Below are 8107 nucleotides of genomic sequence, written 5' to 3'. Positions count from 1 at the left end.
AATCATCCCAGACCCCATTAATCATCATTCTACTCTATTTTTATGAGATCAACTTCTAAAGATTCTACAGGTGAGTGAGATCATGTGGTGTTTGTCTTTCTGTGCCTGGCTTATTTCACTTACATAGTGTCTTCCAGGTTCATCCATGTTGTCCCTAATGTCAGGATCTCCTTTTTAATGTCTGAATAGTATACAATTGTGTATATGTACCATATTTTCTTTATCCATTCATCCATTGTTGGACACTTAAATGGATTACACATCACAGCTATTGTAAGTAATGCTGCAACAAGCATGAGAGCATGATATTTCTTTGATATACTTTTTTTTGTGTGTGTACTGGGGATTGAACTCGGGACCTTGTGGTTGTGAGGCAGGCGGCGGAACCACTGAGCTAAATCCCTAGCTGATATACTTATTTCATTTCCTTTGCATACAAGGGTCGATAAAAAACATGTGTTTAAATAAAAATTTATTGCAGTAAAAGACACATTACCATTAATCCCCCTCAAAATACCCTCCCTTGCTTTGAACACACTTATTCCATCATGCTTGCCACTTTCTTAAACAGTGTTGGAAGTCCTCTCTCATGAGTATCTTTCTGAAGTGATAAAAATACAGTAAATACTGCTGTCAAGTGCCGTACAATGGAAAGGCAGACTCAGAAATTCATCATTGTGTGTCTTCACCTTATTCATCACATATGGCACTGTATGACTTTTGATTCTTCCCTGAAGTCAAAATGACCATGAAAAGTAAATATTTTGAATCCATTCAGAACATAAAGCCACTATAGCAGTGCAATTAAAGATGATCATGAAACTGCTTCAGAGAACTGCTTCAGAAAGTTGTAAGAATGATGGGATAAGTGTGTTCAAAGCAAGGAAGAATATTTTGAGGATTAATGACAATGGGTCTTCTACTGTCATAAATTAAAAAATAAACATTCACTATATTTTTTTATCATAGCTCTTATATACTCTTCCCTTTGTATATATACCTTTGTATGGTATTTCTATTTTTAATTATTTTTGTGATCACCATTCATGTTTTCTAATGGCTCTACTTACATTTCCAACAACATTGTTCAAGGTTCCCCTTTTTGCTACAGCCTTGCCAACACTTGTTATCTTTTTTTTTTTTGGTACCGGGGATCAAACTCTGGACCTTGAATTTGTGAGGCAGGTGGCAGAACCATTGAGCTAAATCCCGGGCTCTGGTTTTTTTTTTTTTTTGATAGCCATTTTAACAGATATGAGGTGATACCTCATTGTAGTTTTTTTTTTTTAGCAAAACATTTATTGGTATATTTTAGATATAATGATAACATTCATCATAGGGATTATTGTAGTTTTGATTTGCATGTACCTGATGATCAGTGATGTGGAGCATTTTTCATATATCTCTTGGCTATTTGTATGTCTTCCTCTGAGAAATGTTTATTCAGTTAATCTTAATTCCCAAGTAGACTGGGCGAAGAGACTGCTGGGAAGGTGATTGGATCATGGGGATGCTATATTCACCACTGATGTTCACAGGTGAGTGTGTTTTTGGGAGGTGGGGGCCAGTTTGCGGAAGTGGGTCACTCAGGTTGGGGCTTTGGAAGGTACGTGTCTCACTGGTGCTCTTGCCCTGTGCTGTGCTTCCTGGACACCATAAAGTGAACAGCTCTGTCCTACCATGTCCTTCTGCCATGATATCCTTGCCTTTGGGCCAGCCAAACTTGGACTGAAACATCTAATACTTTGAGCCAAATAAATGCCCCCTTCTTTAAGTTGTGTATGTCAGGCATTTTATTCCAGGAGTGGGAGGGTGAACCAATACAAAGTCCTTTACCCATTTTAAAATCAGATTACTTGCTTTCTTGCTATTGAATTGAGTTCTTTATATATTTTGGATGTTAACCCTTTATTAGATATATAGTTTGAAAATATTTTCTTTCATTCTGTAGGTTATGTCTTTACTCTGTTGGTTGTTCCCATTGCTTTGCAGAAGCCTTTTAGATTGATGTAATTCATCTTCTCTATGTTTGCTTTTGTTTCCTGTACTTTTGTAGCCATATCCATAAAATCATTGCCTGGATCAATGCCATGGATCTTTCTCCCTACATTTTTTTAGTAGTTTTATATTGTGAGTCTTACCTTTAAGTCTTTAATCCATTTTGAGTTGATTTTTATATGTGGTATGACATAAGGGTCTATTTTTTTTCTTCTTCACGTGACTATCCAGTTTCCCCAACATCATTAATTAAAGAGACAGTCCTTTCCCCATTGTGTGTTCTTGGCTATAAATCTGTGAACTTATTTCAGGGCTCTCTATTCTGTTTCATTGGTGTAGGTGTCCATATTTTGTGTCAGTAGCATACTGTTTAGATTATTCTAGATTTATAGTATACATTTTTAAAAATTAATTTTATCAGTATACTTTTGATGCACATAATGACTGCATTTATCATAGGGAATTTGTGCCTTACATAATATATCTTGATTCTTCTTTTTTTTTCCCATTCTCCTCCCTTCCCTTCAGTCGTTCTTCACCTCCCCATTTACAAAAGCTTTGTTTCCATTTTCTTTCTTCTATTTTCTTTTTTCCATTTTCCTTCCTTCCCATCCCCTTCCTCCCCTCGTTCCTTTTCCCATTTGAACATTTTCTTCCTACTTCCCAATATCTATCATGCATTTTGGTTTTGAAGTTAAGTAGTGTTATGCCTGCACCTTTGCTCTTCTTTCTTAAGGTTTTTTAGGCTTCTTGGAGCCTTTTGTGGTTCCATAAGGATTTTAGGATTGTTTTCCTATTTCTATGAAGAATGTCATTGATATTTTGATAGGAACTGTGTTGAATCTGTAGATTACTCTTTGTAGTATAGACATTTTAACAATATTGATTCTTTCAGTCCATGAATGTGAAATATCTATCTACTTATTTGTCTTTCTCAACTTCTTCATCAATGTTTTCTAGATTTTAGTATACAGGTGTTTCATCTTTTGATTAGATTTATTCCTAAATAGTTTTTTGTAGCTATTGTTTTTTTTTTTTTTTTTTTGTACCGGGGATTGAACTCGGGACCTTGCAGTTGTGAGGCAAGCGCCGGAACCACTGAGCTAAATCCCTGGCCCTTTTGTAGCTATTGTAAGTGAAACTGTTTCCTTTATTTTTTCATAAAATTACTGTTAGTGTACAGAAGTAATATTGATTATTTTCAACATCCTGTAACTTTACTGAATTTATTAGTTCCAGCAGTTTTTTTCATGAAAACTTTAGGGATTTCACTGTGTATGATTATGTCATCTGCAAAAAGGGACAATTTTACTTCTTCCTTTCTAATTTCAGTGCTTTTTATTTCTTTCTCTTGTCTAATTGCTCTGGCTAGGAACTCCCGTACTGCATTGAACAGAAATGGTAAGAGTGGGCTTCCTTTCCTTGTTTCAGACCTTAGAGGAAAAGCTTTTGATTTTGCCCCAGTGAGTGTGTTATTAGCAGTAGGCTTGTCATATATAGACTATTTCAATATACAAATTATTAATGAGGTATTTTACATTCTTTTACACTAGGTCTTCAAAATCTGTTGTACAAGGAGTAATCAAAAGCTGTAGTGGTCCGCAGCCGGATCCCACCGCCGCCGCCGCACTAGTCTGAGCCTCAGCCGCGGAGCCCGTGGAGCCCACCGCCCCCAGGTCGGCCCTCGTTGGCGACGGCTCTGCCGGCGCCCCCGCGGAGATCATAAATCAGGCAGATAAAAATCCCCATCCTACCTTAGTGATGAACCACCAGAAGGTGCCATGAAGGACCATCCGCAGCAGCAGCCAGGCATGTTGTCCCGAGTGACTGGGGCTATCTCCAGTGTCACTAAGGGAGCTGTTGGCGACACCATTGGTGGTGTGGCTTGGATTGGTGGAAAGAGTTTGGAGGTGACCAAAACAGCTGTTACAACTGTGCCTTCCATGGGAATAGGGCTGGTGAGAGGGGGCGTGTCCGCTGTGGCTGGAGGTGTCACAGCGGTGGGGTCTGCCGTTGTCAACAAAGTGCCCTTAACAGGAAAGAAGAAAGACAAGTCTGACTAACATACGGAGATACACTTGTTCTCCACCGCATTATGATGCCAGTGGCATTGAATTGCTACGTCATGGACTACAACCAAGTCACCTGTTTTGGACGCTCATCTTCTAAACTGCTGTGTTGAAAGTATTGATGCCTGGCTTTCAGCTAAAGAGACCAATGCTAGCACAGTGTATGAAGGTTTCTCATAGTTCAGTTCGAGCTTTTTATCTGGTAAAATGTTATACTCTCTCAGTTGTAACTGAAGATATGGTATGTCTGAATATTTCTCATAAGTCTTTGAGTTTGACTAAAATGTGAAAGTTGAATTTTGTAGATGATCTTTACAGTTCCATATGTACAGTGTGCCAGGTAACTGGGCCCCTTGCCAAGGGAACCTTGGACTCCATAAACTGTACCTTTGACGTGCCTAATAGTTTCAGATGTCTTAGTTTTTTAAAACGATAGTTGTTCAAGCCAAGAGGCATTCTTTTCCTGTTTAAGCTGGCAAAATAGCAGGAATTGGAGAAGTGTAAAAGTTAAATGGTTTGATACAAGTTATCTTGGATCTTTTGTTAGATATGCATCCTGCTCATTTAATCATTGATGCCTTACGAGAGAAAACATCTTTTCTAATACCTTCATATGTGCAGTTCTTAGAATTATCTTTGGATTCTCTTGAAGGTTGTGAAATAGGCTTTCCCTCTTAAGAATCTCAGGAGTGGGGTCTGTGGCTGAGACAGCGCCTATGAACAGTTAGTCAGATCGTGCACTCGGACCTGCCTGCATGCTCACCATTAATACACCTCACAGTGCCTAAGGAATGTCTGTCTCCTAGCTGTGTTAGAAGGTTTCCTATTGAGGAGGAACAGATGTTAAAGTTTCTAAGAAGTACTTAGTGCACGCAGGATATAAAGAGTCCTTCACACCTATTCTTTTGGTAAAATGTCTTAAAGTAGCAGTACGCCCTTTAAAAAATAAAAGGGACCACAAACATTTGAGGACTGACTTTCGAATGAAATGGACTCCATAGATCAGTTTTGAATGAAAATAGGTGTGCTTTTAATGATTTCTGTAGGCTTCTAAAATACGTTGTCTTCTAGAGAGTCTTGTGAAGCAGCTGTACACTGTGCTGTTTTCCAGCCACTTTCCAGCAGGGAACTGGAGTTTTGATGACGGATGGGAAGCATGTGGTGTCTCAGCACGCTGCCATCATGGCTTGTCCATTTCCAGGATGATAACTTGGCCGGAATAGTTTCTGTGCTCAGCTTCACGAGCATGCTAACTAGTGGCATATGTATTTGGCATTCCTCTTTCACCTGAGGGTCATAACCCAGGCTGAAGAGTCTCAGGTCTGGAGTTGTGCACATTCTCTCCCCTCTAAGGAGGAGGCAGGCGGCCTCAGCCTGCTGTAGTTAAGTCAGGACCGTGTCTGCGGGAATTCGGACAGAACACTCCAACACCTGAGGGGGAAATGCTCGTTTGTAAGCCATTAGAGTACTGCATTAGTAATATGGATTAACAGATGGATAAGATGATAACCTTTAAAAGCTTTCATAAAGACCAACAGGGATTTTGAGCAAATCTACAAAAGTTCTGGAACTCTTCTGCTTATACAAACTAAAAAATTCATTAAGGAGTTCAATCAAATGGGTCATTTAGTTCATGCAATATATTGTTGGTTTATTCTGGTCAAATGTTTTAATTATCAAATGGGGTCTTTTTTAAAACTCCAAAAGTAATGGTTGAATGCTAAATTATCTAAATAATGGTATTGGAGAACTTGATTCCTATTTTGAAGAAATTACTGCTTCCTTGGTAGTTTGTATTTCTAACTTATCTTCTATAGTCATAGGCTCTGCTGTGCTTTGTACCCGAATTTCTTCTAAGTATAGACTTTGGTTTACTGTATGCTTGCCTATTTATATTTCCAACTTTGCTTGTTCTTAAAATTGCTAGAGGAAAAATGGTTATAATTTCTCCTACAGACAAGCCACCTGGTACATTTTATCTCATCAAGATTGTCTGCAGCTTGAAGCTACAACTTAGTTGAGAGGGGCAGTCGGTGCAGAGGTTCTCACCATGTGGGTGTGGCCTCAGGTGCACATCTGGCTTCCTCTCCTATGCCTTCCTTCCCAGGTATGCGTGGGCCAGCAGCTGGGCTGTGAGACAGGACCCCCTCACTTCCAGAGACTGAGCCTGGAGTCGCCTGGAGGCATCTGTTGTTCGCTTACCTTCTGAGTGGGTGTTTGTGACCCAGGACCCATCTAATAATGTTGACATTACAAATCCTGTACTAGTGAAATGTCAGATGAAATGACTGAATACTTTCTCTGTATTAAAGGGATGGGCAAAGAACACATGAATTGTTAATAAAGCACTATGGTCTGTAAAAAAAAATAAGCTGTTGTAAATGTTTAAATTAAAAAAACTCATTAAAAGACACTTTGCCAAGAATAAGGAGATAAGTATGTTTTAAGCAAGAGGGAATATTATGAGTATTATGAGGGAGGTTAATGGCAATGTGTCTTTTAATGTAATAAATTTAAAAATTTAAGTATCACATTTTTTAATCACACCTCATTAATCAACTGTTTACATCAATTTCTGTCAAAAACATTATGATGTGTCCTCATCTACCTTACTCAATGAATCTGGTGCCGTGCAAATTCTGGCTCTTCCCCAAAGTCAAAATTTCCATGAAAGGTAAATATTTTCAATTGAGCCAGGCATCCAGGCAGCCACAACAGTACAGTAAAATTAAGACTCATAAAAGAGGACTTCCAGACTTATTTTGGACAGTGGCAAGAAGAATAGTATAAGTGTGTTTGAAGGTGGAGGGGGTATTTTGAGGGGGATTAATGGCAATGTGTCTTTTACTCTAATAAGTTTTAAAAATTCAACATTAACCATATTTGATCATACCTCATATATTTTATACTTAAAGTACGTCTCAATTTAGACTGCCCATATTATGCTGAATAGCCATATGTAGCTGGTAGCTGTCATGTTAGACAGTGTGAGCTCGACAGACTAAATGTCTTAGGAGTGACTATCTTATTTTTTGAGTTTCCATGCATTTTCTGAATTTCTTTGCCTTTTTTGCATGTATGTCTTACACTGTCATTTAGTTTGTCTAAAAATTTAATGGACCTATTTCAATGCTTTATGACACCTGTTGTGTTAATAGCAGAGCTCAGGAATCCTGGGCTTCCTGCTGACTTTGAAAATGTATAGATTTTGATTTATCTATGTGGTGAATATCATTGTATTTTTTGATGGATAACTTTTTTGAGGTGTATGCAGGAGATCTGTTGAGTATTCTTTGTTTCAGAGCCCCTGTTTTATTACGTGCAAAGTGATCTCATTTACAGTAATGAACTGAATTCTCTGGTGTCTTAGTTACTTTCTTCAGCCCTGAGAAACAATACCTGACACCCATAAATTAAAGGAGGAGAGGGTTTATTTCTGCTCACAGTTTGTAGAGGTTTCAGCCCATGGTTAGCTGGCTCCAATGCAAGGCAACGTGGCAGAGGGGCAGGGCAGAGGAGGCTTGCTTTTGGCATATGGCAGTCAGGACAGAGAGAGAGAGCTCAAAGGAGGAGGGAGGAAGACAGACTCTTCCAGGCCACGCCTCCAGTGACCTACCCCCTCCAACCAGGCTTTACCTCTGAACAACACACTTAGCTATAAACCCATCAGTGAACTAATCCACTGATGAGAATCATGCCCCCATGATCCAGTCACTGCCCAGAAGCCCCACCTGTGTGTGCATGAGGCTTTGGGGGGACATGTAGATGTAAATCATAACAATTTGTCTCTTTTCTTCATACAACATCTTGAGATCTAATTCTACCCTCAGGAATTTCAGAAATATCCATGTGTTTTCTGATAGGCTCTCAGGGCGTAGGTAATTAACCTCTTTCACAAAGCCCAAGGGATTCCTATCTGTGAAGCAATTATTTTTTCCAAAGCTATTACACTTCTGTGGTGATTATTTGCCGCAGTGAGATTGAAGTACACCTAGTGGCTGAAAACTGAAATGAGCGCAGTAGCATGAAATAGTGCTAGA

The 8107-nt window shown here is 39.0% G+C and overlaps 1 pseudogene across 1 annotated transcript; it reads left to right on the top strand.

Annotated features, from left to right (window-relative positions):
• Nucleotides 1-1428: 1428 nt before the first annotated feature.
• Nucleotides 1429-6883, top strand: LOC110347168 (transmembrane protein 263 pseudogene; annotated as a pseudogene). The gene is made up of 2 exons (XR_015444096.1): nucleotides 1429-1538; nucleotides 3552-6883. The product of XR_015444096.1 is annotated as a transmembrane protein 263 pseudogene (transcript).
• The last annotated feature ends 1224 nt before the right edge of the window (nucleotides 6884-8107 follow it).

This window comes from Heterocephalus glaber, unplaced genomic scaffold, assembly GCF_053883595.1.
Source record: "Heterocephalus glaber isolate CG9 unplaced genomic scaffold, H.glaber_assembly_v1.0 deba00001594, whole genome shotgun sequence".
NCBI lineage: Eukaryota > Metazoa > Chordata > Mammalia > Rodentia > Bathyergidae > Heterocephalus > Heterocephalus glaber.
This window is presented reverse-complemented; position numbering and strand designations above follow the sequence as displayed.